Source organism: Procambarus clarkii, chromosome 51, assembly GCF_040958095.1.
Source record: "Procambarus clarkii isolate CNS0578487 chromosome 51, FALCON_Pclarkii_2.0, whole genome shotgun sequence".
Taxonomy (NCBI): Eukaryota; Metazoa; Arthropoda; class Malacostraca; order Decapoda; family Cambaridae; genus Procambarus; species Procambarus clarkii.
The window spans coordinates 9154352-9166006 of record NC_091200.1 but is presented as its reverse complement, the minus strand read 5'-3'; the positions used below and the strand labels follow the sequence as shown (position 1 = coordinate 9166006).

Genomic DNA, 11655 nt, shown 5'->3' with positions numbered 1-11655 from the left:
CTGACTTCAGCCGACGTTACACCTCAATGTCATAAAGGCCTAACTTCCTAATACTTTCAAAGAGGCTGTTCCTACTGTCTGCCTCACAACTATACCAAACAGTTGCTATAGTGTATGGATATAGCAACCCTTTCTCCTGTTTATATAGTAGTTTTTGTAACTATGTGCACCATAGTACAAAGATTGCCGTTCAAAGCAATTACATAGTAGACATTTGTACTATTCACTTTATAGAGTAGGAAAAAATTAAGCTAAAAAACAAACTTTAATATTCGTAGGCCTAGTATAGCTCACGTATCTACAATATTAGGCCTCAGATAATCGTATTAGGCCTAGGAAGGTTAGGTTAGGTTAGTTTGTCTTTGCAACATAAGTAGAAAATTGTTTTCCGGTTTGCCCAACTCAATGGTGACGAATTCTACTTTCTAATTGCGTTGTACGTCGGTATATATACTATGGTCCTCATCGTTACTATAAGTACTACCAAAACAGGAGGATGGGCTGCGATATTGTCTATGGACAGATGCAGTCATTTCTTAAGTTTACATACCTGAGAGGTAAGGTGGTAAGGTAGCCAGGAACAGAATCCACAGTAGCCGGACCCAGACCCACACTCCATCCTGCTCACCCATTTACCATTCACCTGCTACTCTTAAGCTCAATAATATATGTATCACGTTGTTTAGATGTGTGTGGTTGGCGTGGTGGTGGTGAGGGTATGGTGGTGGCGGAGGGTGTGAAGGTGAGGCTACTGCCGCCAGCACACGCTGGGGGCCGGGCGCGCGCAGCCCCATCAGTTTAGCTTGGTAGGGGGGTAGAAATAGCCTAAGCTACTCTATCCCTTTGAGATGTATTTATTGCTTATCTCAATAAACATACTTGAACTCTAGCTTGGTCTTCTGGCAACAACCACTGATCAACTTTACTTCATTAGTTCAGCAAGTTAGTTTTAAATCATATTTAGAACTGTTTAATCAGCGTTGCGTTACTAAATCACACAGTGGGTATGTTGAATGATGTCTCGGTACTCACCTAATTGTGCTTGCTGGGGGGGAGGGAGGTGAGCTTCGGCTCTTGGGTTTGTGTTAATAAAATGAAGTAGAATGGCTAGTGCAGTGGTTCCCAACCTTTTATGTCTCATTTCCATTTTTCCAGCAACGTTCTCCCATGTGGACCACTACATCCTCGGTCTGGCCTGTGTCCCACTAAAACAAAATATATGAGGCTAACGACAGGAACAATTGCCATGACAACACATAAACTCATATGTCACAAACCCTGTATTATTGTTTTCGGATATAACTGTATGTAAACGATAACAGGAGACAGTTCAACACACGAGTGGCTTTTATTTTGTTAAGAGTATAATACAATCAACATTTTTGTTCAGTAATGTTGGTAAATTATACCTTTCCTTCTGCAACCCACCACGATTGTTGTTGTTGTTGTACATTTAGCTACTGAGAACAAGATGTCCATGTAGCACGGTCTATATTGAGCCCGTAGCCCCCCACCAAGAGTTTTGACCACTGTATGTCCCCCCTCCCCTCTCCAATCATTCATATCCCCCCCTCCTTCACAATCCACCCCACCCCCCATAGCACCTCACCACCCACCTGTCTTGTACTCGGGAACCGTTGGTGCCGCTGGAATTAATTATCTAGCGAGTGTGAGCTTCCAGGACCTGGATAATAAAGATGAGGTCCATATTGTACCACAAACTTCTTCACCACAACACAAGAAATAAATGTATAAAAACATCCCGATTATCCGCGCCTTATTCTCTCTCTCTCTCTCTCTCTCTCTCTCTCTCTCTCTCTCTCTCTCTCTCTCTCTCTCTCTCTCTCTCTCTCTCTCTGTCTCTCTCTCTCTCTCTCTCTCTCTCTCTCTCTCTCAATCTCTCTCAGTCTCTCTCTCTCTCTCTCTCTCAGTCTCTCTCAATCTCTCTCTCTCTCTCTCTCAATCTCTCTCTCTCTCTCTCTCTCTCTCTCTCTCTCTCTCTCTCTCTCTCTCTCTCTCTCTCTCTCTCTCTCTCTCTCTCTCTCTCTCTCTCTCTCTCAATCTCTCTCAGTCTCTCTCTCTCTCTCTCTCAGTCTCTCTCAATCTCTCTCTCTCTCTCAATCTCTCTCTCTCTCTCTTTCTCTCTCTCTCTCTCAATCTCTCTCTCTCTCTCTCTCTCTCTCTCTCTCTCTCTCTCTCTCTCTCTCTCTCTCTCTCTCTCTCTCTCTCTCTCTCTCTCTCTCTCAATCTCTCTCTCTTTCTCTCTCTCTCTCTCTCTTTCTCTCTCTCTCTCTTTCTCTCTCTCTCTCTCTCTCTCTCTCTCTCTCTCTCTCTCTCTCTCTCTCTCTCTCTCTCTCTCTCTCTCTCTCTCTCTCTCTCTCTCTCTCTCTCTCTCTCTCAGCAACACAAAACCTTATATCATCACTCAAACCTTTCATCAATAAATGAATACCGACTGTTATTAATATACTGTATATATATATATATATATATATATATATATATATATATATATATATATATATATATATATATATATATATATATATATATATATATATATCTTGTGTAGGTGAATTAAAGTAAGTGTTATTGTCACAAGTGTTGTATCACACACAACACTTGTGGCAACACCAGTTGTCTTCGCTCGTGTGAGCAACAGAATTCCATATTATCTGTTCCTAGACTTTTGGTCACATAATTCAACGTCCGAGCTCGTAGCTACTAGCATAGTGCTACACACTTCCAGTTTGATCATATGCTCCGTTGATTATTACGGCCCTTCAACCTCTGGAGGGTTATTAACACCAACAGAATAGCTTCCTGACCAACTAGCAAGTTTGGTCAGGAAGCCAAACATATTTTCAAATACATTGAAAGTAAAGTTTCAATATATGTACACCAAGGAGCTGAGTGCATCTCTCGGTGTATATATTCATTCGTAAGAAATGTCCTTCAACACACAGCAACAATAAAGTTCATTTACTGCTGACCTCACCAGACAAATGTAGTATTATAATTCTTCACGGAAATTCATACCAAAGAGAGATATTGAGTGAAATCTGAAGAGTGCAATAATATATACACAGAGGCGGGGTCACTGTTGTTGTTAGTGGTGCTCTCTGCAGTACACTGCCAGTCTTAGAGTACTCCTATCACGGACCGTCAGTAATCAATATATTTGTTCAATTGTACTTGTTTGTTACTGATATAGTTGTGATTTTTTCAACCACCCCCAAGGATTTTTCAAGGGGCCTGACAGCTGAGTGGACAGCGCTTCAGATTCGTAGTCCTGATGCCGGGTTCGATCCCCCGTGGAGGCGGAAACAAAATTGGGCAGTTTCTTTCACCCTGATACCCCTGTTACCTAGCAGTAAATAGGTACCTGGGAGTTAGACAGCTACTACGGGCTGCTTCCTGGGGGTGTTTAACAAAAAGGAGGCCTGGTCGAGGACCGGGCCGCGGGGACGCTAAGCCCCGAACTCATCTCAAGATAACCACCCCCAATCTTTTCATAGATAAGTCTACCGAGTAACCACATAAAATCGGCAATACAAAATCGTTCTATTCCCTCAGTAGGAGGAAGCAATTTTTTTTTTTTTTTTTTTTTTTTTTTTTTTTTTTGAGATATATACAAGAGTTGTTACATTCTTGTACAGCCACTAGTACGTGTAGCGTTTCGGGCAGGTCCCTGGAATACGATCCCCTGCCGCGAAGAATCGTTTTTTCATCCAAGTACACATTTTACTGTTGCGTTAAACAGAGGCTACAGTTAAGGAATTGCGCCCAGTAAATCCTCCCCGGCCAGGATACGAACCCATGACATAGCGCTCGCGGAACGCCAGGCGAGTGTTTTACCACTACACCACGGAGACTGCATGGTGTTGTAATGTGCTGTGCTGTCCTAACACACCCTAACCTAACATTTGCGAGGCATGAAACAGTCAATGACATCATCAAGAGAAGTTTGGCTACAGCTGGGTGTCCAGCACAAAGGGAACCTCAGTTGTGCAGACCTGACAACAGTCAAAAACGCCCAGATAGAGTCACCCTGCAGCCATGGAGGGAAGGTAAACAGGTCGTATGGAACTACACGTGTGCATCTACATTGGCTGATACCTACATTATCAACCTTACAGCACAGCTGAGGGAGGCGGGGCGGCCACCTTCAGGCAGACCCAGAAAACTAAAAAGTACAGGCATCTAGAACGTTGGTACAGGTCCGTGCCGATAGGCTCTGAGACCCTGGGGTAAATATACTCTGAAGTTCCTAAGGGAGGTGAGTGAGGAACTCGTTAGGCAAACTAAAGACTCAGGGGCGGCCAGTTTCCTGTTCCAGCGCCTCAGTGTCGCGATCCAGAGAGGAAATGTTTGCTGTTTATGGGGCTCGCACCCCACCTCCGAAGAGCTGGATGAGGTCTTCGAATAGTGATTGTTATACATGTGTGTTTTCTGTAAACTTGAACACAATGTAATCAAATTAATAAAAAAAAGAATAGGGGTTGTAGGAGAAGAAAATATTAAGGTATTCAGTGAGAATACACAAGGTCTTCTTTGAATACTCTTTATTTTCTTCTCCGGATATATTAGTATATTTAAGTAGCAGTCTTTCTTGCACACATATGTTGTTGAATATGACCGAAAGGGTAAGATTAATGATTCTAATACGAATCTTTTTCAATATGTCTTATGTTTGTCTTCACTATCAGGGGAAGTTGAAAAATTAACTCTCCAAAGTTCATTTTCACCCTTTTATTTTTGGTCTGATGCTCTTAGGGATGTGTTTCGCAAGGTCACTGCTTACATTCTCAAAGGTTAATTTACCATGCTTTTGCACAGACTTATATTCTTTTTGGGTGAGGTATTACAGAACAAGTGGATGAAACAAGTGGATGAATGGCATAACATAGGGGGTATTGATAGGGGTATTACATGCATCAACATAAGCAGCTTATGTTCTTGCGACTGCTTGTGTTTTCAAGGCAGAGTCATTGGATTCTGTCTCTGCGTTGGCTCGGGGTCTTGAAGTGGGTAGGATGTTATTGTGTGTTAACTGGTTGTTGATTGCTGTGTGGGTGTGTGTGTGTGTGTGTGTACTCACCTAGTTGTACTCACCTAGTTGTGCTTGCAGGGGTTGAGCTCTGCTCTTCGGCCCGCCTCTCAAATGTCAATCAATCAACTGTTACTATTAACTATTTTTCTCACCCACACACACCCAGAAAGCAGCCCGTAACACCTGTCTAACTCCCAGGTACCTATTTACTGCTAGGTAACAGCTAGGAGGAGTGAAAGAAACTGCCCATTTTATTTCTGCCATCACCGGGGGTCGAACCCGGACCCTAGGATTACTAGTACAGAAAGCTGTCCACTCAGCTATCAGTCCCCCCATGTGCCCCCATGTGTAGCGCCTCACTGATGTCCAGTCTTCTGTTGTCGTTATACCTGTTGATTATTTCAGTGTTGCAATGTTAAGATGTCTCCCCGCCAAACACACACCGAAACTACGACGTTGGTACAACGTTTGAACCAGTTTTAACACCTAACCAGTTATAACAACCAATATAGCAAGTTGTAACAACGTTCTAATACGTCATAAACACGTTAAGCCAAGATGTAACAACTTTATTACAAGTTGTAACAAGCGGAAAATAGAGACAGTTTCGGTTTGTGCTTCCGGGGTCTGGTGATGGTCTGGTTGTGTGAGGAGATTATATGCTCCTTGATGGAGCCCTGTGCATTGTTAATCGCCTAGAGAGAGACGTTGTTGTCTTGCCTATACACTAAGATCTTTTGGGGGTTGACAGTCCCCAAGTGGGCATGTGAATTAAGGCATAGACGACGTTGATCTCTCTTAAGGCGTTCTGCTTGGTGTCTGGAGAGTTCTTCGAGGTGGTGGCCTCGTTTTTGTAATATATTGTTAATTGTAACTTCTGATTGGTGTCTGGGATAACGTTCCAATCAATAATATCTTACAGAACTCTTTCCTTCATTTTGTAAGCCGTGGAAAAGAAGTTCCTGCAAACAGTCTGATAGGGGATATGGATGTTGTGCTGGTTGCTTCTTCAGAAGTTGCATGATGGGTCACTTTCTTTTAATGACGTCTTCAACGTAACCGTTCAATAAGCCATTATGTTGACTAAGATCTGCCTTACTCTATAATTCCTCGTCGACCTGCTTCCAACCAGAGCTGTGCGTGAGATCTTGGTCGACGTTGATAACACTCCGCTTGTACCTGTCCGGGCAGTCACTGTCCGGTCCGGGCAAACACTTGCTAAAATGTTGTGTTATACACAAGAGGCAACAGCTGCACGCTCACCAATCCTCAGTGTTGGTCACACATTAGACGCAATATACGGCACGCATAGATGCAATAAAGCACCTAAATTATTGGGATCGTCTCAAAGCCCTCCAAATGTACTCACCAGAAAGAAGACGAGAGAGATATCAAATAATATACACCTGGAAGATACTGGAGGGCCAAGTACCAAATCTACACAGTAAAATAACAACGTACTGGAGTGAACGACATGGAAGAAAATGTAGAATAGAACCAATGAAGAGCAGAGGTGCCATAGGCACAATCAGAGAACACTGTATAAACATCAGAGGTCCGCGGTTGTTCAACGTCCTCCCAGCAAGCATAAGAAATATTGCCGGAACAACCGTGGACATTTTCAAGAGGAAACTAGATTTATTCCTTCAAGGAGTGCCGGACCAACCGGGCTGCGGTGGGTATGTGGGCCTGCGGGCCGCTCCAAGCAACAGCCTGGTGGACCAAACTCTCACAAGTCGAGCCTGGCCTCGGGCCGGGTTTGGGGAGTAGAAGAACTCCCAGAACCCCATCAACCAGGTATCATTTTTAATAAAACCATATATTACTTACCTATACCTGCTGAAGATGAATATGGAAGCCTTCCAATATCTGCTGGTTTCCTGTCCCTCCCACAATAAGTTATAGAGTTATTTGCCAACGAGTAATTTGAAAACAATAAAACCATTTCAAAATATTAAAGTTACCCAATATTAAAAACTAAAAATATTCGTTTTCTTATATCATTGTTTTCTTTGTAAAACTCTGGATAACTATAGTAATTTAATATTTAGTTCTTTAAGTTTAATTCCCATATTTATTTATTTATATATTTATTTATTCATATATATATACAAGAAGGTACATGGGCTCCTGGTTCAACCTTGACACCGAACGGACGTCTGGATGCCTCCTCCGCCTGGGAGCCGTCGGATCACGTTTTGTTTTGCGATTTGGATTTGATACTGCCGTTTGGCATTCCTTTTCAACGGTCCGGTTTGTACGACAGCTGGCGCATATATCGCCTTGGATCACGGGATTGTTGGTAGATTTTTTTGACGTGTTCTGGCTGGTTCTCCCGGCGGGGTGACGGTATCCGGCGCCGGCTTGGCCGAGAGGTGCCGGGAGTTGTTGGGCTCCTGGTGTGCCCTCAGACGTGGTGGGCGGGCAGCTTCTGCTCTGCCGGAGGGCACTGGATGACTTTTTGCGTTTTAGCTGGGGCCCGAGTTTTTGGTTTTGCTGTCCGGTGTTCTCTGTGGGGTGGAACCGGTGCTTGTCACCCCTGAGAGACTCCTGGGGCTTCCCCAATCATCTGGCTGTCTGCGTTTCTTTGCCGCGAGGCATATTAGTTTCCAGTGAGTGGCGTCACTCGTTTCGCGATTATGATTGGCGTTTCACCTTTCTGGGCTTCGCGATTCACCCTTCACGGGTACGCCGGGTCGAATCCGATCCCACGATCGTCGTCGCCCTTAAATCAACAATAACAACAACAACAAGTACATTGGGTTTATGAGAGTACATAGCATTGATGATTTTGCATTCTTGTGATGCCACTAGTACGCATAGCGTTTGAGGCAGGTCCTTAATCTAACAGATAATTCTAAGTGAATATTTTCTAGCAAATTTATAAAATGTTAACAGGTAAATTGTAAGAAAATTTGACAAAGATTAGTAAGCACATTAAAGTAAAATTTGAAGGTTATAAACAGGTACATGGTAGCATAATTTGAGGATTAATTCAAGGTATAATGCACACATTACAAGGTATAATTGACCATGTGTTCAATGTAACAACCATGATACAAGATGATAGCAATGATTACAATGGTGAAGTTGTATGGCTTAGGTACATATATTGGGGGATTGGGTAGCACTAGATACAGTGCGAGTTTAAAGCACTAGGTAGGAAACTATGAAGATAAAATTAGGTACTTTTTGTTTTTGTTTTTGAATGAGGCAAAAGTTAGACAGCTTTCCAATTCGTTAGGGAGTGAGTTCCATAGACCAGGTCCCTTTATGCGGCCTGTCCCGAAGCGAATGCTTCGGGACAGGCCGCACAACACCACTCCCACCAGGCCTCTCTGCAGGCACGGCCACCATCTTCACATCCACATGGGCCACACCCTCACCGTTCCCAAGAGTCCACAGAGGCCACATCGCCCGCACTGTCCACATCATCCAGGGAAACAGCCTCAGAACAATGCCGCGCACGCTTCCGCAAAGGGATTAAAGCATCAGAACTACAGTCGCCGACACACACAGGCACGGCAGGCACCTCCCCCCCCCCCCCTGCTGAAGCACTCCCTCCAAAACAGCAGAACCCATGTCCCCGGGAGCCGGTACCCCATCCACAGGTGGGGGCGGGACATAAACCTCCACCGGGACATCCTTCACTACACGCAGTGCAGGCCACGGCCCGACACCCACACACGCCGGCTCAACAACACTTGGGGCCATAGCAGTTACCAGACGTGTCGCACAGACTGTAGAACTCTCCTCAACAGGCGGAGCAGCAGACAGGCAATCAGGTGCCTCAGGCACAGTACCCACTCCATCCGAATGCAATACGGGCAGAAAATCCTCTGCACGAAAAACATGCACCCTTCCAGTTGGCTGTAGCCTGTCTCGAAGCGTTCACGGCGGGCTTAGAGTGTGTCTCCCCTTCGTGGTGTGGCTTGGGAGGTGGTGGGAGAGTATAGTGCTCTGGCGTCCCCCACCGTGGGTGATGATGCTGTGAGGGGCTCGGAGTTGCTTCCTGAGGCCTCCCCCTCCCCCTGCGCCTCTTGCTGTTGGATTCCCGCAGTGTAGGGTTGCCCCTGATGATCGGGACCACGTCGTAGTGTTGAGGAAAGATGTGTGCCGGAGGGCCTCGGCTCCTGTGCCCAGTGGCAGGGTCGATACCGCGTCTGCATCCCCTGCGGTTCCCTCCTCCTTCGTTGCCCATGTCTGGGGAAAGCTTTGTCCCGGCTGCTGGGGTCGTGACCTGTGAGGGTCAGGGGTTGGGCCCTTATCGGGATGCCCGGGTGCTCCGACCCCGTGGTGCTTGACACTCAGAAATATCTGGGTGTCGTGGGTGAAGGAGTTTGTTTATGGGATGCCGGATAAGATGTTTAAGCCAAAGGCGCCGCCTGGTAGCCAGGTGTCCTTTAATACTTGGGTGATTTGGGACGCGTACTGCTTGCGCTTTCCGATATACAAGTTCCCGGAGAAATATTAGTAAACGTCTTGCTCACAACGCTATGCCGTGAACTCGACATCCCGCCATACAGTGCGGCGAGTCTCTCTCTAACGTCCACCTCTGTTTTAGTCGCCGCTCCTCTATCTATGGCCGGACGCAACTTGCACTCTTGACATTCTTATCCTTCTCAACCTCAACGCGTCTCCAAACATCTGTCCTGATGCAGACATCGGGAGGGTAAACCCTTCATGCAACCTGCACCTACTCTCAAGAAGAACTAAATCCAAACATCACCCTGTCAGTGGCAAACCACCACCAGCAGGGTAAACCAGCAATCGACCAACGTAAACACAATCCAGGAGCGGAGACACTTCAGGAGCGTCCGACCCGGCCGGTGGTCGCCAGTGAACTCTCAGAGTGTATTCATACGTGTTTGGCTTTTATCGAGGGGCCCCGCCAAAGAGGCCGAATTACAGACCCCGCCCAGGATGCAACCCCACAACAAGCTGACTAACTCCCGAGTACCTACTTACTGTTAGGTGAACAGAGGTATTAAGTGAAAGGAAATGTGCCCAACCATTTCTGTCCCATCCGGGATTCGAACCTGAAATTCTCGATTGTGCGTCGAGAACAAACCCGACTGTATTACAGGGACCCTAAATATATATATATACTTTAGGGTTGTATCGAGGTCCCCTTAGGGCGCAGGGTTGTAGGGCATACTGCTGACCCTCCCCAGGATGCTGCCCCTAAACAGTTGCTTAACTCCCGGATACTTAATTCCTTGTGGCAGTCCCCTTGGCATAATGGTAAAGCACCCGCCTGGCGCTTTAACTTGGGTTCGTATCCTGGCCGGGAAGGTATTGACTGGGCGCCAATCCTTAACTGTAGCCTCTGTTCACCCAGCAGTGAATGGGTACCTGGTTGTTAAACGATTTGGCGGGTCGTATTCCGGGGAAAAATTAGAATCAAGGACCTGCCCAAAACGCTACACGTGCTAGTGGCTGTACAAGAATGTAAGAACTCTTGTATATATAAATAAATACAAAATTAATAAAAAAAATACTGCTGGGTAAATAGGCGTATTAGTTGAAAGAAAACGTGTCCAATAATTTCTGTCCCGCCTGTTAATCGAAGCCGGGATTTCTGATTATGAGTCTAGATCGAGCGCTCATGCAAAGCCTAGAACTGTACAGTCTGGTAGTGTGTACACAGAGGTTAATAATTACCTTGACTAAATAACTCTTAATCTGTTGCTGTGAATTAGCAGACTAACAATTGAATACATTAATGTGAGTATAGTCTTCACGTTGCTGAGCAAATCAATTCTTGAAGGGTAGTTTGCTAAGGGCCCTCTGCTAGTTATCTGGACCAGGACTCATCACTTAAGTGTCCTCTTACGAAACCTGTACATCTTTCTTAGATCATAGTGGCTTAGTTTGTATTTATTAAACAGTTTTTGAGCTTTCAGTCAGCAGTACAACAGGAGCAGCTGTGTCAGGGTCAGCACTGTACACAGTGGTCAGCACTGTACACAGTGGTCAGGGAAGTCACAGTTGTCTGGGTTACTCATGCACTCATACTTACTGGGTTACACCCAGCACAAGGACAGTAAATATTTACAACCGTTGTTACAAAGTTTGGTTCAGATTGTAGCAACAAAAAATGTGATGGGAAACATGGCCATATATTTGTACTCAGACACAGAATTCAAGGTTTTCCTTCAATATTAAATTTGCACTTATTGTCGTTATCAATTTTAAACCTTAAGGGTTTAATGTAGAGTGTTGTGGTGAGGAAGTTGTGAAGGTCGGGACGCTCTGTACATGTGGGCCCTCGGCGCCGCCCACGGCAAAGCCTCGTCGTGTATCCTGTGATTGACCAAGTTTAATCCGCCATCCGACCATATTAGGCTACGACGACGGCATTTTCAGCTTCATATTATTTTTATTCACGTTGGTTTTCATCCCAGAGAAGTAGCTTTTGATTGTTGATTACACCCTTAAGAGTTTCTCTGGAATTTGGATCAGATATTTTTAAAAGATTTGTGAACTTGGCAGTAGGCCGAGTTAACGTCCCTACTAGTCATTACTGGTAATCCGGAGCCATGGACGGTGCCGCCCTACTCCCTCCCTCACTACATTACTCCCCAGTCCCTTATTTCGCT

The 11655-nt window shown here is 45.3% G+C and overlaps 1 long non-coding RNA gene across 1 annotated transcript; it reads right to left on the bottom strand.

Moving 5' to 3' along the window:
• Positions 1-7126: 7126 nt before the first annotated feature.
• On the bottom strand, positions 7127-9982 carry LOC138351892 (uncharacterized). The gene is made up of 2 exons (XR_011222654.1): positions 8374-9982; positions 7127-8333 (listed from the first exon to the last, which is right to left on the bottom strand). It is a non-coding gene; the product is annotated as an uncharacterized lncRNA (long non-coding RNA).
• Positions 9983-11655: the final 1673 nt, after the last annotated feature.